At 38.0% G+C, this 22758-nt stretch overlaps 1 pseudogene; it reads left to right on the top strand.

Moving 5' to 3' along the window:
• Nucleotides 1-663: 663 nt before the first annotated feature.
• LOC133753410 (la-related protein 4-like) lies at nt 664-3681 on the top strand (annotated as a pseudogene).
• Nucleotides 3682-22758: the final 19077 nt, after the last annotated feature.

The raw sequence follows: 22758 nt of genomic DNA, 5'->3' as shown, positions 1-22758 counted from the left end.
CTAATTATATACTGAATCGATCTTCTGTATATAAAGATAATTGGAAATGAAAAAAAAACCTGGTGTTTAATTGGAAATGGCATAGAAAATTAATTAATTTTTTAAAAAATAATATGTAAGATCTCTGCCTTTAATGTGTTGTACACTCTTATTTAATGCTATAACTAGTACTCCAACAGTATTTTTTTTTTCACTTTGTGTTGCTATATGGTGGCAAACTGTTGAAATCGATACCTAATTTATACTAAACTGATATTTTGTATATAAAGAGAATTGAAAATGAATCATGACGTGATTGGAAGGGGAGAGGGAGCGGGAAAGGTGAGGGTTGTGGGTGGGAGGGAAGTTTTGGGAGAGGGAAGCCATTGTAACCCATGAGCTGTACTTTGGAAATTTATATTCATTAAATAAATGTTAAAAAAAGAAATTAAACTAAATACCACTTAAAAAAAAAAGAAGACAAATCTTTGGAAATATATCTGCCAGATGAAAAGAGAAGGCAAAATTAGAAACAGTGAACTACCATTTGGGATTTATGTGATACTATCAAATGTTGAAATATGTGTGCCTAGAAGTACTTGAAGGTGTGAAAGGATAGAATGGAATAGAATGCCGGGGTCCACTGCCGGGTGCAGGGGCGAGAGACGAGTGTCCTTATCCTAGGGATTGAGGCTCGGGGCCTGTGAGCCGGTTGGAGTCTGGGCGGCAGGAACGATCGAGCCGAGCCGAGGGAGACATGTTGCTCTTCGTGGAGCAGGTAACATCTAAAGGAACTGGTTTAAATCCCAATGCCAAAGTATGGCAAGAAATTCCTCCTGGAAATCCTGATGCCACTCCTGTAACTCATGGAACTGAAGGTTCTTGGCCTGATACAGCAGCCACATCAGGGTCCCCTCCTGAAGGAAATACAGAGCTTTCAGAAGATATGTGTAAGGAATATGAAGTAATGTATTCTTCATCTTGTGAAACCACAAGAAATTCTACAGGCATTGAAGAGTCCACTGATGGAATGATTTTAGGACCAGAAGATCTGAGTTACCAAATATATGATGTTTCTGAGGAAGGCAATTCAGCAATTTCCACAGAAGAGCTAAAAGAATGTCTGAGGAAACAATTAGAATTCTGTTTCTCACGAGAAAATTTGTCAAAGGATCTTTACTTGATATCTCAGATGGATAGTGATCAATTTGTCCCAATTTGGACATGGAAGAAATAAAAAAGCTGACCACAGACCCAGATTTAATTCTTGAAGTATTGAGATCTTCTCCCATGGTTCAAGTTGATGAGAAGGGCGAGAAAGTGAAACCAAGTCATAAGCGCTGTATTGTGATCCTCAGAGAGATTCCTGAAACAACACCAGTAGAGGAAGTGAAAGCTCTGTTCAAAAATGAAAACTGTCCCAAAATGATAAGCTGTGAATTTGCACACAATAGCAACTGGTATATCACCTTCCAGTCAGACACAGATGCACAGCAGGCTTTTAAATACTTAAGAGAAGAAGTTAAAACTTTTCAGGGCAAGCCAATCATGGCAAGGATAAAAGCCATCAATACTTTTTTTGCAAAGAATGGTTATCGATTAATGGATGCTAGTATGTATAATCAGCCCATTCAAACTCAAGCACAATATGCCTCACCAGTCTTTATGCAGCCTGTATATAATCCTCACCAGCAGTACTCAGTCTACAGTATTGTGCCTCAGTCTTGGTCTCCAAATCCTGCACCTTACTTTGAAACACCACTGGCTCCCTTTCCCAATGGTAGTTTTATGAATGGCTTTAATTCACCAGGATCTTTTAAAACAAATGCTGCTGCTATGAATATGGGTCGACCATTCCAAAAAAATCGTGTGAAGCCTCATTTTAGGTCATCTAGTGGTTCAGAACACTCAACAGATGGCTCTGTGTCATTGGGGGATGGACCATTGAACAGGTCTAGTTCAAGGAACTTTACAACTGAACGGCCTACCCCTGTAGTAACAGGGCACCAGGAGCAAACTTTCCTTCCAAAGGAGGCTCCCACTTTGCAGGTGGAACAGAATGGGGACTTTGGTAGAGGCAGGAGAACACTTTTCAGAGGTCGGAGACGACGAGAAGAAGACAGGATCCCAAGACCCCATTCCTCCAGCACGGAAGCAAAGCCTCCCACACCGAAATTTGACTTACTAGCCTCAAATTTCCCTCCTTTACCTGGAAGTTCATCAAGAATGTCAGGTGAACTTGTTTTGGAGAATAGGATGTCTGATGTCGTTAAAGGTGTCTACAAAGAAAAGGATAATGACGACTTGAGAGTGAGTTGCCCAGTGCCTGCAGAAGATGAGCAGACAGACTGCACTCCTGCCCAGCAGCTCAGTAGGAATCCTAGTCCTCCGAGTACAGCTGAGCCTCCTGTGTTAAGCACAACTCAGCAAGAAAAGGATCTAATAGAAGACTCCACTGTTCAGAAGGATGTTGTCAACCAGACAAATATACCAGGTTCTTCCCCAAGTACTGCAAAGCCATCCAGGGCAAATGCTTCTTCACCTTGTAGCAGTAACATAAATTCAGCTGTCACTGTGGCTCTACAGGAACCCCGAAAATTAAGTTATGCTGAAGTGTGCCAGAAGCCCCCTAAAGAGCCATCTCCAGTTCTTGTGCAGCCACTACGGGAACTTCGCTCCAATGTGGTATCTCCTACCAAAAATGAAGAGAATGGAGCTCCTGAGAAGTCTGTTGAGAAAGCACATGAAAAACCAGAAGCGAGGGCTAGTAAGGATTATTCTGGCTTCCGAGGCAATACCATTCCCAGGGGAACAGCTGGAAAAATCAGGGAACAGAGACTCCAGTTTAGCCATAGGGCTATACCTCAGGGAGTGACTCGATGTAATGGTAAAGAGCAATATGTGCCACCCAGATCACCAAAGTAAAAAAAAAAAGAAAAAGAAAAAGAAACAAAACAGAAAAACAAGAAACTATTTGGAAACTTCTCTCTCTTCCCATTAAACTTGAGCCGGATATTTTGAACTGTTTTGGAGGGGAGGGGGGAGACAAGAAGGAAACAAGAGAAAGAATGTCCTTAAATCATTGTGGATTTTGGAGTTGTGAGCAGTAGAATCCCAAAATTCATCTCTAAAATGATTTTAAAATGCTGGAGGATTCCAATCAGTATAAATATAAATATATATATAGAGAGAGATAGATATATATACGCATATAAAAATATAATTTTTCTATTTTTGTTTTTGATTTTAATTTGCAGAGATTTTCTGCCTGGAATCAATTTTGAGGGTTCAGATTTAGCTTGGAAAAAAAAAACATTGTACATCCTTCGGTATAGGAGTTGAGGGAGTGAGAGAAAATATTTTTTGAAGAAGTGTTTCTGTAAAATTAGAAATTACTTTTTTTAATCTATTTAAAGTTTGGCTTGAAGAATGCCATCTCTGACTCTATGGCCTTGTGTTGCAAAGCAGATCAGTGGCTGGGGTGCCTGTTGTGGGTGTGAGTGTGTGCAAGATTGATTTAAGCCAAATCTGTTGTCATGTTCATAAATGATTTGAAAATTGAATGTAATACTTGAGTAGATTTTTTAGTTTGAAAAATTTAGTTTGTCTTTTTGACCTTACTAATATTTCTTTCAACAAGTTGTTAAGCTCTGATTGTACTTGGAGATGTGACTACAAATCAGTTTGATACTCAAGGAAAGAGTGGGGATTATTTTTTTTTTCTTTTTTTTTTTGGCAGGCAGAGTGGACAGTGAGAGAGAGAGACAGAGAGAAAGGTCTTCCTTTTGCCGTTGGTTCACCCTCCAATGGCCGCCGCGGTAGCGCGCTGCGGCCGGCGCACCACGCTGTTCCAATGGCAGGAGCCAGGTGCTTATCCTGGTCTCCCATGGGGTGCAGGACCCAAGGACTTGGGCCATCCTCCACTGCACTCCCTAGCCACAGCAGAGAGCTGGCCTGGAAGAGGGGCAACTGGGACAGGATCGGTGCCCCGACCGGGACTAGAACCTGGTGTGCCGGCGCCGCAAGGCGGAGGATTAGCCTAGTGAGCCGCGGCGCCGGCATGTGGGGATTATTTTAAAATGGAAAATTTCATCTTCGATCTGAGTGGACGTGTCAGGTGGACTGAAGACATTTGAACTGTTCTGTGGTTTTTCTTTTCCTCTTAAAATGAGAAACAAAAAAAAATTGCTATTCTGTATTCTTTGCCTACCCCAAAAAACAAAATAACCAGCCACTTACTGAATTGTATGTTTCTATCTACTTTGACCAGTCTAGTCAAATCATATAACTGTTATACATTTCAGAATTCCATGTTGAAGTATTTTTCTCTTCTGTTCACATATTTAGAATTTTAGGTTCTAGAGTGATAAGGGCAGATTGACCCTACAGTAATTTATTTGTGTTAGTGTTAAAGGTGAAAGAAGCATTATAACTGACTTTTCAAAGTGTTAAATAGTGTAGTAGAAGAGAATTTTTTTAAAAGGCTTAATTTGAGGAGAACTTTTTTCTGTTTACACTCTATTTGCCACCTTCTTTCCCTCCCCCTAAAAAAAAAAAAAACAAACACACACAGTTTGGAATTCACTCGGACAGAACGTGCAAGTCATGAAATTTTTGAGTTACGAAAGGTGGTTGAGCAAAATTAATGCATAATTCTCAGACAATAAAGTTGTAGCTCTCAGATAGGCAAGTTTACATGCTGGTATTTAGAAAATAGCTAAAATATTAAAAACCATGTTGCATTAATCTGTTTTAAGTCACACCATGTTCAGAGTTCTATGTAAGATGGAATTTTGTTTTTCATTTTAGGGGATAGTTTGGAATAGTAGTAACTATCTCTTAGTGAGTTACATATGTACAAATGGAAACTGTAAATTGTGAACACTGGAAAGCACCATTGTGACATAGCATAAACATCTTAGTAATATATTAATGAATGTAAATGGAGGTTAAAATTATGTTACTGTGAAACTCATCTTCCAGCTCTATGCTTTGGAGATCTGTATTAATGGGTAACTAACTGTTAAGAGCTTTGAAAACACTGCACATTTCTTTACAGGCTAGAATTTTTATTTCTTTGTAACTTATTCAGCTTGGCAGTTGCTTTTGATTTGGTGGGTTGATAACATGGTATAATATATTTACAAAGTTTGAAACTATTCATTTCTATACACTATTTGTTTTTAATCATCTACTAAATGAAACATATAATACTACCTGTGCTGAAATTTGGGGGAAGTTTAGGTCCTTCACAAAAAAAAGCTATTATTGATCATTGACTACACCTATGAAAAAAGTGCTTATTTTGGTTTACTTAGATAATGCTCGACTGGTGGAAATGAGAAACATTAGAAGTGTTAACACCCTGTGAATGCATTGGATTTAAGAGAATAAACTTTTTTTAAACTTTAAAAAAAAAGAATGGAATAGAATGCCTAGTCAGTAGAATAATAACAGATCATTTCCCTCAATTGGAAAAAGGGACAACCAAGTAGAGGAAGCACATAGAAATCCTCATAGATATGATCAGAAACATTCCTCACAATGACCCAGTATAGTCAAACTTTCAAGTAAATAAATGTGAAGATTCTTAAATGCACATGAGAGAAATATTACATTACCTACAGAGCATCTCCAATTACATTAATCATTGATTTCTCATCAGAAATCCTAAAGGCTAGAAATAATGGAGAGATATAGTCAAAGTGAAAAAAAAAAGCAAAAAGCACTACTGTCAACCCAGGGCACTGTACCAAAAACCTCTCATTTATAAATGAAGGTGAATTTCTTGAGTACCAAAAAATTCAATAGTAAATTAACAATCTAGTTAAGAAATGGACAAAGGGCATGAACAGAATTTTTTTCCAGAATTTGAATTCGAACGGCCAGCAGACAGTTGAAAAAGTTATCAGGATGGCTATCCATCATTGAAATGCCAATCAAAATAACAATGAGTTTTCATTTCACCCCAGTTAGAATGGCTCCCAGGCAATAATCAACAAAAAACACATGGTGACAAGGATGTAGTCAAAAAGATACCTTAATCTGGCCGGTGCCGCGGCTCACTAGGCTAATCCTCTGCCTTGCGGCGCTGGCACACCGAGTTCTAGTCCCGGTTGGGGCACTGATCCTGTCCCAGTTGCTCCTCTTTCGGGCCAGCTCTCTGCTGTGGCCAGGGAGTGCAGTGGAGGATGGCCCAAGTGCTTGGGCCCTGCACCCCATGGGAGACCAGGATAAGCACCTGGCTCCTGCCATCAGAATGGCGCAGTGCGCCGGCCACAGCACGCCTACCGCGGCAGCCATTGGAGGGTGAACCAATGGCAAAGGAAGACCTTTCTCTCTGTCTCTCTCACTGTCCAGTCTGCCTGTCAAAAAAAAAAAAAAGATACCTTAATCTACTGTTTGCGGTAATATAACTTGTTGGCCACTTTGCAAGTTAGGATGGAAATAACTCAGAAATCTGAATTTAGGTATAAAAAATAACTCAGCAATCCAAGTCCTGGGAATTTATTCAAAGAAAATAACACATGAAAGTGTTATCTGTACCTCCATGTCCACTGCAGATTAATTCACAAAACCTAAGATTTGGAATCAAACCAGATTCCAACAACAGATGACTGGATAAAAAATTATTGTATATATGCATTATAGAGTACTATTCAGTGATGTAAACTGAGATCTGAATTTTATAACCATAATATGTAAATAAGTCAGTACCCCAAAGACAGAGATTTTTGTTTGCTCTGAACTGTGTTAACTAACAGAATACCTGCAATGCAATGTTTTGTAGTGAAAATGATATTTTTAGATTCCATGATTGTTTGCATTCCCTTGTCTCTTCTGGTGAGGTACAGTTTTTCTTTTTCTCCATACTCTTTTTGAACTCGTTACTTAGCACAGGTCTAACCTTTGGATTTGACTGTCATTTTTTTTTGCTCATATTTAGAATCCTGTATAACTGTTGTCTTTTTATATTTTACTTGTTGAATATCATGATAAGTGGTGAAGTAAGCCTGTGAACATAGGGTGGATTAAAACTGTTTTTGAGAACCCTGATGAAGACATGTGATAGATGGAGGGGTATTGGGTAAGCAGGGTATCAAGGGAAGTCTGATTTTCTCCTTGGAACTGTACCAATGGAATGCATAAAATCGCTCTCATTATTTTAATAAAAATGATAATCAAGAAAAAATAAATTATGTAGCCCAACTTGGACCTTGTGGCAAATTCCACTGCCAAAATATATTGCTTTCATTGTTTTCTGTCAAGTCCTGATATTATATGAGATCAGGCATGTTCAGTGCTGCATGGTTGTAAACAAGACTAGAATATAGGGGATGGTCATTCATGAAATCAAATAACAAAAGCCATTTAAGTGGCCCAGCATTGTGGCTCAATGGATTGTTCCTTCATGTGGTGCCTGCAACCCAGATGTGCACCAATTCATGTCCTGATGCTCCACTTCTGATATAGATTCCTTCTCATGTGCCTTGGAGAGTAGGGGGGATGGCCAAAGTACTAGGACACTAACACACATATGGGAGACCTACATTGTGTTTCAGCCTCTGGGATTCAATCTGATCAAGCCTTGTGTATTCCAAGTATTTGGGGAGTGAACCAGTAAATGATGAATGATTCTCTCTCTCTCTCTCTCTCTCTCTCTCTCTCTCTCTCTTTCTCTCTCTTTCTCTTTCTCTCTCCTTAAATTTCTGCTAAAGCCACTGTGGAAGTCTGCTGGAGATTCCTCAGAAACTTGAATATAACCCTACCATACAACCCAGCCATCCCACTCCTTGGAATTTGCCCAAAGGAAATTAAATTGACAAATAAAAGAGCTGTCTGCACCTCAATGTTTATTGCAGCTCAATTCACAATAGCTAAAACCTGGAATCAACCTAAATGCCCATCAACAGTAGACTAGATAAAGAAATTATGGGATATGTAATCTACAGAATACTATACAGCAGTAAAAACAATGAAATATGGTCATTTGCAACAAGATGGAGGAATCTGGAAAACATCATGCTGAGTGAATTAAGCCAATCCCAAAGGGACAAATATCATGTGTTATCCCTGATCAGTGACAACTAACTGAGCACCAAAACGGGAATATGTTGAAATGAAATGGACACTATGAGAAACAATGACTTGATCAGTCCCTTTCCTGACTGTCAAGGAACAACTTAATACTTTATCCCCTTTAGTACTTTTTTTTGTTCTACTTAATACTATTGGTTGAACTCTTTGACATGCAATTATCCTTAGGTGTTTAAATTTAACTGAAAAGTGATCCCTGTTAAATATAAGAGTGGGAATAAGAGAGGGAGGAGATGTAGTTTGGCACATGCTCAATTGGACTTGCCCCAAACGGTAGAGTTAGAAACATGCCAGGGGATTCCAATTTAATCCCATCAAGGTGGCATGTACCAATGCCATCTCACTAGTCCAAGTGATCAATTTCAGTTCACAATTGATGGCTCTGATAGGTCGAAGAGTCAAAGGGATCACATAAGCAAGACTAGTGTCTCCAAATACTAACTGATAGAATAAAAAAGGAGAGAATGATCCAACATGGGAAGAGGGATTACACAGCAGACTCATGGAATGGTAGATGTCCTAAACAGCACTCTGGCCTCAGAATCAGCCCTTAAGGCATCCAGATCTCACTAAAAAGTCCATGAGAATATTTCAGGCATGGAAACCCAATACACTCTGGCAAAAAAACCAAAAGACCTAAATGAAAGATCGCTGTGAGTGAGATCCCAGAGGAAAGAACAGGCCATCAAAAAAGGAGGTACCTTTCTCTGAAGGGAGGAGAGAACTTCCACTTTGACTATGACCTTGTCTAAATAAGATCAGAGTTGGCCAACTCAAAAGGCTTCCATAGCCTTGGCAACTCATGACAAGAGCCTAGAGTGATTACTGACGCCATGAACAGGACTGTCAATTGTTAAGTCAACAATAGGAGTCACTGTGCACTTACTCCCCATGTAGGATCTCTTTCCTTAATGTGCTGTACTATGTAAATTAATGGTATAACTAGTACTCAAACAGTACTTTACACTTTGTGTTTCTTTGTGGGTACAAGCTGTTGAAATCTTTACTTAATATACACTAAACTGATCTTCTGTATATAAAGATAATTGAAAATGAATCTTGATGTGAATGGAATGGGTGAGTGAGCGGAAGTTGGGATGGCTGTGGGTGGGAGGGAGGTTATGGTGGGTAAAAGCCACTACAATTCAAAAGCTGTACTTTGGAAATTTATATTTATTAAATAAAGATTAAAAATCTACTTTCCAAGTAAATAAGACAAATAATAAGAAAAAACTATCCAATGCAGCTGCACACCATTCTGCTGAATTTGATCATATTATTGTTGGTTTGAATGCATGCATTTGGTTGTCATCCAGAAACACAAACCTTAAAGTGAAGCCATGTAATTAAGAAATGGTGACAAATGATGTGACCCACAGTTCAATATTTTTGGCTAATACCACCATTGGCATCTAGATATATTGTGACCAGACTGACAACACCATCAATGAGCCCTAATAACTAGCATTAATTATGAGATCAACTTTTAAACTACTGCTGGAACTCTGATATCAGCTATGGGTATTTTCATTGGCAAATAACTTGTCACTAAATTAGCATATGCTTAAATAAGTCATTATCTTTCAAAAATATAATTGCATCAAAATTTCATCATCTACCTTGGCCAAAATTATACCTCAGGGATTCTGGTGCCTTAACTACAATGACACTACTTCAGATACCAATATCATCTTGGCTGCTGCTTCACTGCCCCCAAACCACTGAATGTAAGAGAACTATAGGGGCCAGCACTATAGCATATAGGATATGCCTCTGCCTGTGGCACCAGCATCCCGTATGTGTGCCAGGTGGAATACTAGCTGCCCCATATTTTATCAAGCTTCTAGCTAATGGTTGAGAAAGCAGTGGGTGATAGAACAAGCCCCTGCACATACTCAGAAAAAGATCCTGGCTCCTGTATTCAGATTGTCTCAGCTCCAGTCATAGCAGCTATTTGGGGAATGAAACAGTAGTTGGAAGATCTCTCTATCTCTGAGTCTCTCTTTGTCTGTAACTGTGCCTCAAAAATAAATAAAATTTTAATAAAAATAATTGCAAATCAGTCTCCCCAAAACTGTGCTGTCATCATGTTACACAAAGAGTTGATCTTAGAATTCTCCCAAAATAGACACCCTATGCTTCCATTCCTAAAGGAATAATCACATAGAGGAAACTACTAGCAATGTCATTATAATAATCAATGGAGATTATTTAGTTTACCAAATGAAAGCTATCTCATATCTGTTAATATTTAATTCCATGATAATATAAAATTTTTTCAGCTCTTCTCCAATCTTGATTTTGATTTTCATTTTGAAAACCAAACCTAAGACATTTGCTATGAACCTCACAAATACATATTTCTTTCATGTTAATACATGAATGTCTCTGTACTCTACACTTCAATATATATATATATATATATACATATATATATAATGAAAAACCACATGTAGTTTAAAAATTCTTTGCACCAAAATAAACACATACTATAGTTTTCTTTTTCTACCATTTTCTGTAGTATTTTCATATATTTGTTCATCTTTTCCCTCAATAGTTTTGACATTTTAGAAATGAGGTCATTGAAAGGTAATGAGTGTGTGACTTCTATTTTTTTAATATTTTATTTATGTATTTGAAAGCTAGAGTTAGAGACAGTGAGAGGGAGAGACATAGAGAAATGTTTTCCATCTGTTGGTTCACTCCCCAGATAGCTGCAATGGCCCAAACTGTGCCGATTTGAAGCCAGGAGCCAGATGCTTCTTCCTAGTCTCCCACGTGGATACAGGAGTCCAAGGACTTGGGCCATTTTCCACTGCTTTCCCAGGCCACAGCAGGGAGCAGATTGGAAATGGAGCAGCTGCGACAAGAACTTGTGACCATATGTGATACCATCGCTGCAGATGGAGGATTAACCTACTGCACATGGTGCAGGCCCCGTGACTTCTGTTATAATTAGTGGATTTGAAGGAAATGATTTATTTTATTTATTTTCAAGACAGAGTTACAGAGAGAGGTAGAGACAGAAAGAGAGGTCTTCCATCCACTGATTCACTACCTAGTTGGCCACAACACCTGGAGCTGCGCTGATCCAAAGCCAGAAGCCAGGAGCTTTTTCTGGATCTCTCATGCAGGTACAGGGGCCCAAGGACTTGAGCCATGTTCTACTGCTTTGTCAGGCCATAGCAGAGAGCTGGATCTGAAGAGGAGCAGTCGGGTCTAGGATCAGTGCCCAAATGGGATGCCAGTGCTCTAAGCCAAGACCTTAGCCAGCTGAATCACAGCGCCAGTCCTGGTGCATTAGATTTTTAAAAGATATTGCCTAATTTGATTCAGTGATGACTTATTTGCCAATGAAAACACCCATGGTTGACATTAGAGATCCAGCATTTGCTTAAAGTTTGATCTTATAATTACACCTATTTTAATGGCTGAATTTGGACAGTTTTTTTTCTTACTATTTATCTTATGTTTTGAAAAGTAGATTTAAGAGAGAGAGAAAGAGAACGAGAGTGAGAGTGAGAGCGAGAGCGAGAGAGAGAGAGAGAGAGAGAGAGAGAAAGAGAAAGAGAAAGAGAAAGAGAAAGAGAAAGAGAAAGAGAAAGAGAGATCTTCTACTGGCTCACTCCCCAAATTCTTGCAATAACCAAGCCTGGAACAGATTGAATCCTGGAAGCTGGAATTCCATCTAAGCCTCCCATATGTGTGGTAGTGTCCCAGTACTTTGGCCATCCCCCACTGCTCTCTCAGTTACATGAGAAGGGATCTGGATCAGAAGTGGAGCAGCAAGAACATGAATTGGTGCGCATATGGGATGCTGGCATCACATGAAGAATGTTAACCCACTGAGCCACAATTCTGGGCTCCTTAAATAGCTTTTGTCCTTTGATTCTTAATTAAAATTAAATTTAAAAAATTATATGGAAACATGACAGACCCTGAATAGCTAAAGCAATTTTGCACAGCAAAAACCAAACTGGGGATACCACAAATCAGATTTAAAGACATATTACAGGGAAATTATCATCAAAACAGCCTGGTAATGAACAAAAATACACATGTAGATAAGTGAGACAGCACGGAAACTCCAGAAATATACTAACACATCTTCAACCAACTAATCTTTGAGAAAGGAGTTAAAATAAATCCATGGTGAAAGCTCAGGCTCTTCAACAAATAATGTTGGAAAAATAGGATATCTGCCAAAAAATGTGAAAAAATATCCTACTTACATTTTGTAACAAATCAACTCAAAATGGATTGAGGATCCAAATCTGTGATGTGATATTATCAAATTAGTGGAGGAGAACACTGAGGAAAGTCTGCAAACATTAGCATTGTCAGTGCAAATGATGACAGAAGAATAGGCATTCAAAACCAAATTAGATGAATGGGATTACATCAAGCTGAGGCGCTTCTGCACTGCAAAGGAAATACTAAGAAAAGAAAGAGGCAACTGGAAGAATGGGAGAAATTATTTGGAAACTTTGCAACCAATAAAGGATTAATATCCAAAATATATAAAGAGCTCAAGAAATTCAAAAAAAGACCCCAAATCATCCAGGTAAGAAATGGGAGAACTTCAACAAGCATTTTTCAAAAGAGGAAATTCAAATGGTCAACAGGCACATGAAAAACATGCTCAGACTCACTAACCATCAGGGAAATGCAAATCAAAACCACAATGAGTTTTCACCTAAGCTCAGTTAAAACTATTATCATGCAGAAATAAAAAAAAGAATAATAAATTCTGGCAAGAACATGGGGAAAAGGAATCCAAATTCACTGTTGGTATGATAAACTAGTCCAGCCATTGTGGAGGACAGTATGGAGTCACCTCAGAATGCATATGATGCAGCATTCCCACTCCTGGGAATTTTCCCATGGAACTGTAATCAACATATGAAGGAGTTATCTATGCTTATTGCAGCTCAGTTCACAATAGCTTAGATATGGAATCAAACCTGATGTCTATCACTGAATGATGGAATAAAGAAATTATGGTATGTATACACTATGAAAGTCTACTGAACTGTAAAAAAATGGGTTTCTGTTATTTAAAATGAAATGGGTACAACTGGAAACCATCATACGTTGTGAACTAAGCTAGTTCCAAAAAGAAATTACCATGCTTTCCCTGATCTGTAGTAACTAATAGAGTACCAAGACATAGAACCTAGGAATGAAATTGACATTTTAAGCTTTTGGCAATTTCTTACAGCCTTGAATAGTATTTTCTTTTATTTATTACTATTTGTTGAACTATTTAATTAGTGTAGAGTTAATAGTATGACTGTGATGTAAACTGATGTGCTATTTTGAGTCTTTTGGGGTTTCATTTGCATTTAGTATTTTGCAACTATTTTGTTCTGTTTAGCAGCTTTGTCCTTTGTAGTGCCATCCTTGTATATTCTCAATTGCACATGTGGAAAAGTATTTCTTAAGTAAAAGGATGTAGGAAATGGGTGGATAATTTGATGGAATGATGGATGGATACAGGGATGGATGGGCAGACATGGTCAATGGAACTAATGGGCAAAATCATGACTACATGAATGGATGGACTGAGAAAAGATAGAAACACTGGACATAGTGATAAAATGGAGAAATAGAGGCATTAGATAGATGAATGGGGAGACTGGACGGATGTATTCACAGAATATCTGGGGAAAAATCAAGTAAGTAATTGAGTACAAAATATAATTGAATATTCTTTCTTATTCTATATGTTGTCTAATAAAATTCATTGCAAATTTTGAATATTACAAACTGTGCTTCTCTTTAAGACCTACGTAAACCTCATATTTGACAAAAAATAATCTACAAAAAGTAGATTTCTCCTTCCCCCCTAGGCAAGCTCCTAATAGAAAGTATTTCAGTGCTTTGCATAAAAGACACATGTAAACATTTTGAAATAGTATTTTCCACATGAAGAATATGTTTTAAACAGAAAGTGTTGGAAATCACCACTGAGAAAGAAAAGGAAACTCAGCACTATATCTATACGTCTACATATGAATGTGTATATAAGAATATACACACACATATATATTTAACAAATGGCTCTTATCACTAAAAAGAGAATGTTATTTAAAAGTCTGGAAATATATTTCACTAAACAGCAAATAGTCAAGAAAATGTATAAAAAGCCCCAATTTCACTAACCACAATAAAATTAGTATTAAATTCTTAAGGAAGTAACATGACATATAAACTAGAATAGATAAAAAGCAATATAAAGAAAATACTAATTATTGTGGGATTATGAAGCAGAGTCACCTCATTTATACATTTATGAATGATAAAATTGATTCTCCTTTTCTTTAGTCCATGATTTCTACTTTAACTACAATTTATTTCACATTGTTTCCTCCATTTTGCTTTTGATCCCTCTGATTTCTTTAAAGTCTTATGTCCATCCTATGTTTATGCATTTCATTGTAAGCCAGTTGAAACTGGTAGAATATTAGATTATAAAGGATATATAAGTATTCTGGAATAGTATTTTTCCATAAATATATGGTTTTTAAGAAGAGGAATGGAAGTTAGCATTGAGGAAGTAAAGAAACCTCTGCATGCTATACATATATTTGACAAATGTCTTCTATCATTGAAAATAGAACATTATCTAGAAGTCTTCAAAAGACCTTTCACCAAAAAGCATCTATAAATGGTCAGAAAATGTATTAAACATTTCCAACTTCATTAATCACAATAAAATTAATATTAAATATTCAAGGACATAACTTTATAAATGAACTAGAATATCGAAACATACATAACACATAAGAAAATACTAATTATTATGAAATTATAGAGCAATGAGTCATTTTATTTAGATCTAGTGAGAATTTAATTTCAAAAATTCGAAAAACTAATTTCAGGATACTTATTAAAACCAAACACGTCCATATTTAGGGTCCAGTAATTCTTCCCCCAGATTCATATATTTGATCATCCATAGATATATTTTCCAAAACAATGTGATAGAGGAACACTCTTCTTTTTATTTTTTGTTGATTTTTTAAATTTATTTGTTTGACAGGTAGAGTTACAGTGAGAGAGACCGAGAGAAAGATCTTCCTTCCATTGGTTCACTCCACAAATGACTGCAATGGCCGGCGCTGTGCCGATCCAAATCCCAGAGCCAGGTGCTTCTTCCTGGTCTCCCATGTGCATGCAGAAGCCCAAGCACTTGGGCCATCTTCCACTGCCCTCCCAGGCCACAGCAGAGAGCTGGACTGGAAGAGGAGCAACCAGGACTAAAACCTGGCACCCTTATGGGATTTTGGCGCCACTGGCAGAGGATTAACCAAGTGAGCCATGGCACCACTCCCAAGGGGAGAAACACTCTTCTGAACAGTCCATAATTCATGCCACACAATTACTCATTATGAGATAAAGAGATAAATGAGAATGTGCAATGTGGCATATTTTCTCACAAACATGATATAAGAATGAATATGAAAAATTCATGCAAGTAACAATTTTATGCAACAATGTGGGTAAATCTCACAAGCAATTTTGATGACAGAAAACAAATACAAAATAATTACATACTTTATGAGTTTGTGCATATAATTACAAAACAGAAAACACTGATCTGGTGATAGAAGCCAGAAAAAGATTATCCTGAAGCTGTGTTTGGGTAGTGACTAGAAAGGGATGATGGGCGGTAGGAGACCTGGATGGAGCTCCTGGATCCTGGCTTTGGCCTGGCCCAGCCCTGGCTGCTGTGGCCATTCGGGGAGTGAAGCAGTGGATGGAAGACCTCTCACTCTCTCTTTCAAAATAAAACTTTAAAATTTTTTTTAAAAAAGGGACTGATGATAAAAAATTGAATGAGCTCCTTGAAGGTGCAAGTTGACTGTACGTCATAGAGATATTAAAAGCAGGCTTTCATTAACAATCAAGGCATGTAAAAATGATCCATGTTGAACATACTGAGTTCTTTTTTTATTTTTTATTAAACTTTTATTTAATGAATATAAATTTCCAAAGTACAGCTCATGGGTTACAATGGTTTCCCCCTCCCAAAACTTCCCTCCCACCCACAACCCTCCCCTTTCCCACTCCCTCTCCCCTTCCAATCACATCATGATTCATTTTCAATTCTCTTTATATACAAAAGATCAGTTTAGTATAAATTAGGTAACGATTTCAACAGTTTGCCACCATATAGCAACACAAAGTGAAAAAAAATACTGTTGGAGTACTAGTTATAGCATTAAGAGTGTACAGCACATTAAAGGCAGAGATCCTACATAATATTTTTTAAAAAATTAATTTTCTATGCCATTTCCAATTTAACACCAGGTTTTTTTTTCATTTCCAATTATCTTTATATACAGAAGATTGATTCAGTATATAATTAGTAAAGATCTCATCAGTTTGTACCCACGCAGAAACACAAAGTGTAAAAATACTGTTTCAGTATTAGTTATAGCATCACTGCACATTAGAGAACACATTAAGGACACATCCCACATGGGATGTAAGTACACAGTGACTTCTGTTGCTGACTTAACAATTTGACACTCCTGTTCATGGCCTCAGTAATCTCCCTAGGCTCTAGTCATGAGTTGCCAGGGCTATGGAAGCCTTCAGAGTTCGCTGACTTTGATCTTATTCCATAGGGTCACAGTCAAAGTGCAAGTTCTCTCCTCCCTTCAGAGAAAGGTACCTCCTTCTTTGATGGCCCCGTTCTTTCCACTGGGATCTCACTCACAGAGATCTTTCATTTAGGTCTTCTTCTTTTTTTCTTTTCCATGGTATCTTGGCTTTCCATGCCTACAATACTCTCATGGGCTCTTCAGCCAGATCCGAATGCTTTAAGGGCTGATTCTGAGGCCAGAGTGTTGTTTAGGACATAAGCCATTCTATGTGTCTGCTGTGTATCCCACTTCCCATGCTGGATATTTCCCTTTTTGATTCTATCAGTTAGTATTAGCAGACACTTGTCTTGTTTGTGTGATCCCCTTGTTTCTTAGACCTATTCAAGCCATCTAATGTGAACTGAAATTGATCACTTGGACTAGTGAGATGGCATTGGTACATGCCACCTTGATGGGATTGTATTGGAATCCCCTGGCACATTTCTAACTCCATCATTTGGGCAAGACTGATTGTGCATATACCCAATTGTACATCTCCTCCCTCTCTTTTTCCACTCTGAAATTTAACAGGGATCACTTTTCAGTTAAAATTTAAACACCTAAGAATAATTGTGTGTTAATTACAGAGTTCAACCACTAGTACTAGAACAACAACAACAGCACCAAATACTAAAAAGGATAAAGTATTACATTGTACATCTAGAGTCAGGACAAAAGCTGATCAGGTCATTGTTTCTTATAGTGTCCATTTCACTTCAACAGGTTTCCCCTTTGGTGCTCAGTTGTCGCCGATCAGGGAAAACAAATGATATTTGTCTCTTTGGGATTGGCTTAATTCACTCAGCATGATGTTTTCCAGATTCCTCCATCTTGTTGCAAAAGCCTGGGTTTCATTTTTCCTTACTGCTGCATAGTATTCTATGGAGTACATGTCCCATAATTTCTTTATCCAGTCTACTGTTGATGGGCATTTGGGTTGGTTCCAGGTCTCAGCTATTGTGAATTGGGCTGCAATAAACATTAATGTGCAGATGGCTTTTTTATTAGCCAAATTAATTTCCTTTGGGTAAATTCCAAGGAGTGGGATGGCTGGGTTGTATGGTAGGGTTATGTTCAGGTTTCTGAGGAATCTCCAGACTGAATTCCATAGTGGCCTAACCAGTTTGCATTCCCACCAACAGTGGGTTAGTGTCCCTTTTTCCCCACATCTTCTCCAGCATCTATTGTTGGTAGATTTCTGGATGTGAGCCATTCTCACCGGGGTGAGGTGAAACCTCATTGTGGTTTTGATTTGCATTTCTCTGATTGCTAGTGATCTTGAACATTTTTTCATGTGTCTGTTGGCCATTTGGATTTCCTCTTTTGAAAAATGTCTATTGAGGTCCTTGGCCCATCTCTTCAGTGGGTGGGTTGTTCTGTTGTTGTGGATTTTCTTGATTTCTTTGTAGATTCTGGTTCTCAACCCTTTATCTGTAGTATAGTTTGCAAATATTTTTCCCATTCTGTCGGTTGCCTCTTCACTTTCCTGACTGCTTCTTTTGAAGTACAGAAACTTTTCAATTTGATGCAATCCCGAATGTTAATTTTGGTTTTAACTGCCTGTGCTCCTGGGGTATTTTCAAGAAGTCTTTGCCTGTACGTATATCTTGCAGAGTTTCTCCAATGCTCACTAATAATTTGATGGTTTCTGGTCGTAGATTTAAGTCTTTAATCCACGTTGAGTGAATTTTTGTGTAAGGTGAAAGGTAGGGGTCTTGCTTCAAGCTTCTGCACATGGAAATCCAATTTACCCAGTACCATTTATTGAATAAGCTGTCCTTATTCCAGGGATTAGATTTGGATCTTTCGTCGAATATAAGTTGACTGTAGATGTTTGGATTGATTTCTGGTGTTTCTATTCTGTTCCATTGGTCTATCCATCTGTTTCTGTACCAGTACCATGCTGTTTTGATACCAACTGCCCTGTAGTATGTCCTGAAATCTGGGATTGTGATGCCTCCGGCTTTGTTTTTGTTGTACAAGATTGCTTTGGCTATTCGAGGTCTTCTGTGTCTCCATATGAATTTCACCATCATTTTTTCCAGAACTGAGAAGAATGACTTTGCTATTTTGATTGGTATTGCATTGAATGTATAAATTGCTTTTGGGAGAATGGACATTTTGATGATATTGATTCTTCCAATCCATGAGCATGGAAGATTTCTCCATTTTTTGGTATCCTCTTCTATTTCTTTCTGTAAGGTTTTGTAGTTTTCACCGTAGAGATCTTTAACGTCCTTGGTTAAGTTTATTCCAAGGTATTTGATTGTTTTTGTAGCTATTGTGAATGTGATTAATCTTAGAAGTTCTTCCTCGGCTGTGGCATTGCCTGTGTATACAAAGGCTGTTGATTTTTGTGCATTGATTTTATATCCTGCTACTTTGCCAAACTCTTCAATGAGTTCCAGTAGACTCTTAATAGAGTTCTTTGGGTCCCCTAAATAAAGAATCATATCATCTGCAAAGAGGGATAGTTTGAGTTCTTCCTTCCCGATTTGTATCCCTTTAATTTCTTTTTCTTTCCTAATAGCTCTGGCTAAGACTTCCAGGACTATATTGAATAGCAGTGGTGAGAGTGGGCATCCCTGTCTGGTACGAGGTCTTAGGGGAAATGCTTCCAACTTTTCCCCATTCAATAGGATGTTGGCCGTGGGTTTTTCATATATTGCTTTGATTGTATTGGGGAATGTTCCTTCCATAACCAGTTTGCTTAGATTTTTCATCATAAAAGGGTGTTGTATTTTATCAAATGCTTTCTCTGCGTCCATTGAGAGAATCATATGGTTTTTTTTCTGCAGTCTGTTAATGTAGTGTATTACGTTGATTGTTTTGCGGACGTTGAACCATCCTTCCATACCAGGGATAAATCCCACTTGGTCTGGGTGGATGATCTTTCTGATGTGTTGTTGCATTCTATTGGTCAGAATTTTATTGAGTATTTTTGCATCTATGTTCATCAGGGATATTGGTCTGTAATTCTCTTTCAATGCTGCATCTTTCTCCGGCTTAGGAATTAAGGTAATGCTGGCTTCACAGAAAGAATTTGGGAGGATTCCCTCTTTCGATTGTTCTGAATAGTTTGAGAAGAATTGGAGTTAGTTCTTCTCTAAATGTCTGGTAGAACTCAGCAGTGAATCCATCTGGTCCTGGGCTTTTCTTTGTTGGGAGGGCCTTTATTACTGTTTCAATTTCTGTGTCAGTTATGGGTCTGTTTAGATTTTCTATGTCTTCCTGGCTCAATTTAGGTAGGTTGTATGTGTCCAAGAATCTGTCCATTTCATGATAGATTTCCCTGTTTGCTGGCATACAAGTCCTTGTAGTAATTTCTGATGATTCTTTTTATTTCTGTGGTGTCTGTTGTTATGTTTCCTTTTTCATCTCTGATCCTATTGATTTGGGTCTTTTCTTTTTTTAGTTAGTTGGGCCAATGGGGTGTCAATTTTGTTTATTTTTTCAAAAAAACAGCTCCTCGTTTGGCTGATTTTTTTGTAACGTTTTTTTGCATTCAATCCTGTTGATTTCTTCTTTGATTTTAATTATTTCCCTTCTTCTACTGGGTTTGGGTTTGGTTTGCTGCAGATTTTCTAGATCCTTGAGATGACTTGAAAGCTCATCTATTTCGTGCCTCTCCAATTTCTTGATGTAGGCACCTATTCATATAAACTTTCCTCTTAACACTGCTTTTGTTGTACCCCATAGGTTTTGGTATGTTGTGCTGTTATCCTCATTTACTTCCAGAAAATTTTTGATTTCTCTTTTAATTTCTTCTATGACCCATTGTTCATTCAGGAGCATGTTGTTCAATCTCCATGTGTTTGCACTTGCTCTAGGGATTCTCGAGTTGCTAATTTCCAATTTCATTCCTTTGTGGTCTGAGAAGTTGCATGGTATGATTCTAATTCTCTTGAATTTGCTGAGACTTGCTTTATGGCCTAGTATGTGGTCAATCCTAGAGAAGGTTCCATGTACTGCTGAGAAGAATGTAAAGTCCTTAGATGTAGGATGAAATGTTCTGTAGATATCTGTTAGATCCATTTGGGCTATAGTGTAATTTAAATCTGCTGTGTCCTTGCTGATCTTCTGTCCTGTTGATCTGTCTATATCTGAGCGTGGAGTATTGAATTCCCCCAGTACTATTGTATTGGGGTCTAAGTATCCCTTTAAGTCCCTTAACAAGTCTTTTAAATAAGCTGGCGCCCTGTAATTAGGTGCATATACATTGATAATCGTTATATCTCCTGTTGAATGGATCCCTTAATCATTAAATAGTGCCCCTCTTTGTCTCTCCTGACAGTTTTTGTGGTAAAGTTTATGTTGTCCGATATTAAGATGGCTACGCCCGCTCTTTTTTCATTTCTGTTGGCATGGTATATCTTTTTTCAGCCTATCACTTTCAGTCTGTATGGATCATTGTTGGAAAGATGAGTTTCTTGTAAGCAGCAAAAAGATGGGTTTTGTTCCTTAACCCAATCAGCCAATCTTTGTCTTTTAACTGGACAGTTCAAGCCATTAACATTCAATGTGACTATTGAGAAGGAGTAACTTTGCCCTGTCATTTGCCAAAGATATTTTCTAATATCTGGTTTGAGATTCCTGTGATCTTTTGCTGTGAGTTTTCCTTCCTTTACCTTCTTTCATATTGGTGACCGTGTTTCTGTGTTTCTGTATGTAATACATCTTTAAGCATCTTTTGCAGGGCTGAATGAGTGGCGACAAATTCTTTCAATTTCTGTTTGCTGTGGAAGGTCTTTATTTCACCTTCATTCACAAATGAGAGCTTTGCAGGATATAATATTCTGGGCTGGCAGTTTTTCTGTCTTAGTACCTGGGCTATATCTCGCCATTCTCTCCTGGCTTGTAGGGTTTCTGATGAGAAGTCAGCTGTGAGTCTAATTGGAGATCCTCTGAGAGTAATCTGGCGTTTCTCTCTTGCACATTTTAGGATCTTTTCTTTGTGTTTCACTGTGGTGAGTTTGATTACGATGTGTCGTGGTGAGGATCTCTTTTGGTCATGTTTATTAGGGGTTCTATGAGCTTCCTGTACTAGGATGTCTCTGTCCTTCTCCAAACCTGGGAAATTTTCTGCTAGTATCTCACTGAAAAGGCCTTCTAATACTTTCTCCCTCTCCATGCCTTCAGGAACTCCTAGAACCCGAATGTTGGGTTTTTTTAATAGTAACCTGTAGATTCCTGACAGTATTTTTTAGATTTCTGATTTCTTCTTCTTTTCTTTGATTTGACTGTTTCCTTTCCTGTTCTCTGTCTTCTAATTCCGATATTCTCTCTTCTGCTTCACCCATTCTGTTTTTAAGGCTCTCTAATGTTTTTGCCATTTGTCTATTGAGTTCTTCATTTCATTGTGTTTTTTTGTCACTATCTCAGTTTCATATTCTACTAGTTGTTTCATTTCATTTTGATTCCTCCTTAATATTTCATTTTCACAAGAGAGATTTTCTATCTTGTCCATTAAGGATTTCTGTAGTTCAAGAATTTGTTTTTGAGAACTTCTTAATGTTCTTATCAATTTTTTGAGATCTGCTTCTTGCATTTCCTCTATCTCTTCATCTTCATAGTCTTGCATTGGCGTGCCTTGTTCACTTGGGGGCATCATAGTGTCTTCCTTGCTCTTGTTACCTCGGCTTCCATGTTTGTTGTTTGGCATGTTGGAGATAATTTATGGTGTTTTTTTTTTTTTTTGCTGTGGTGTTTTTTTTTTCTCGTTATACTATGCCTCTAAGTGGGCTGTCTGCTTTGTTGGAGCCTTAGGGGCTGTGATGGGTGTGGCTAGAGAGCTATGCTTGTTTCTTCAGGTTTAAGGCTGTGCAAAGAGTGACTCTCCCAGATTGCTCACTCACTTGCTCCTTGCTGGCTCGCTTTCTCTTTTTTTTTTTTGACTCAGTTGGGAGTGGAGTTGAGGGTAGTTGAAATCTGGCCTCTGTGAGTATTCGTTTGATCTACCCCTGGGACCACACCAGAGCTTATGCAGCCCTCAGTGTGTTCTCCAGTTTTGCTATAGTTACTGAGTTTG

This window comes from Lepus europaeus, chromosome X, assembly GCF_033115175.1.
Source record: "Lepus europaeus isolate LE1 chromosome X, mLepTim1.pri, whole genome shotgun sequence".
In the NCBI taxonomy this organism is placed as follows: Eukaryota; Metazoa; Chordata; class Mammalia; order Lagomorpha; family Leporidae; genus Lepus; species Lepus europaeus.
This window is presented reverse-complemented; position numbering and strand designations above follow the sequence as displayed.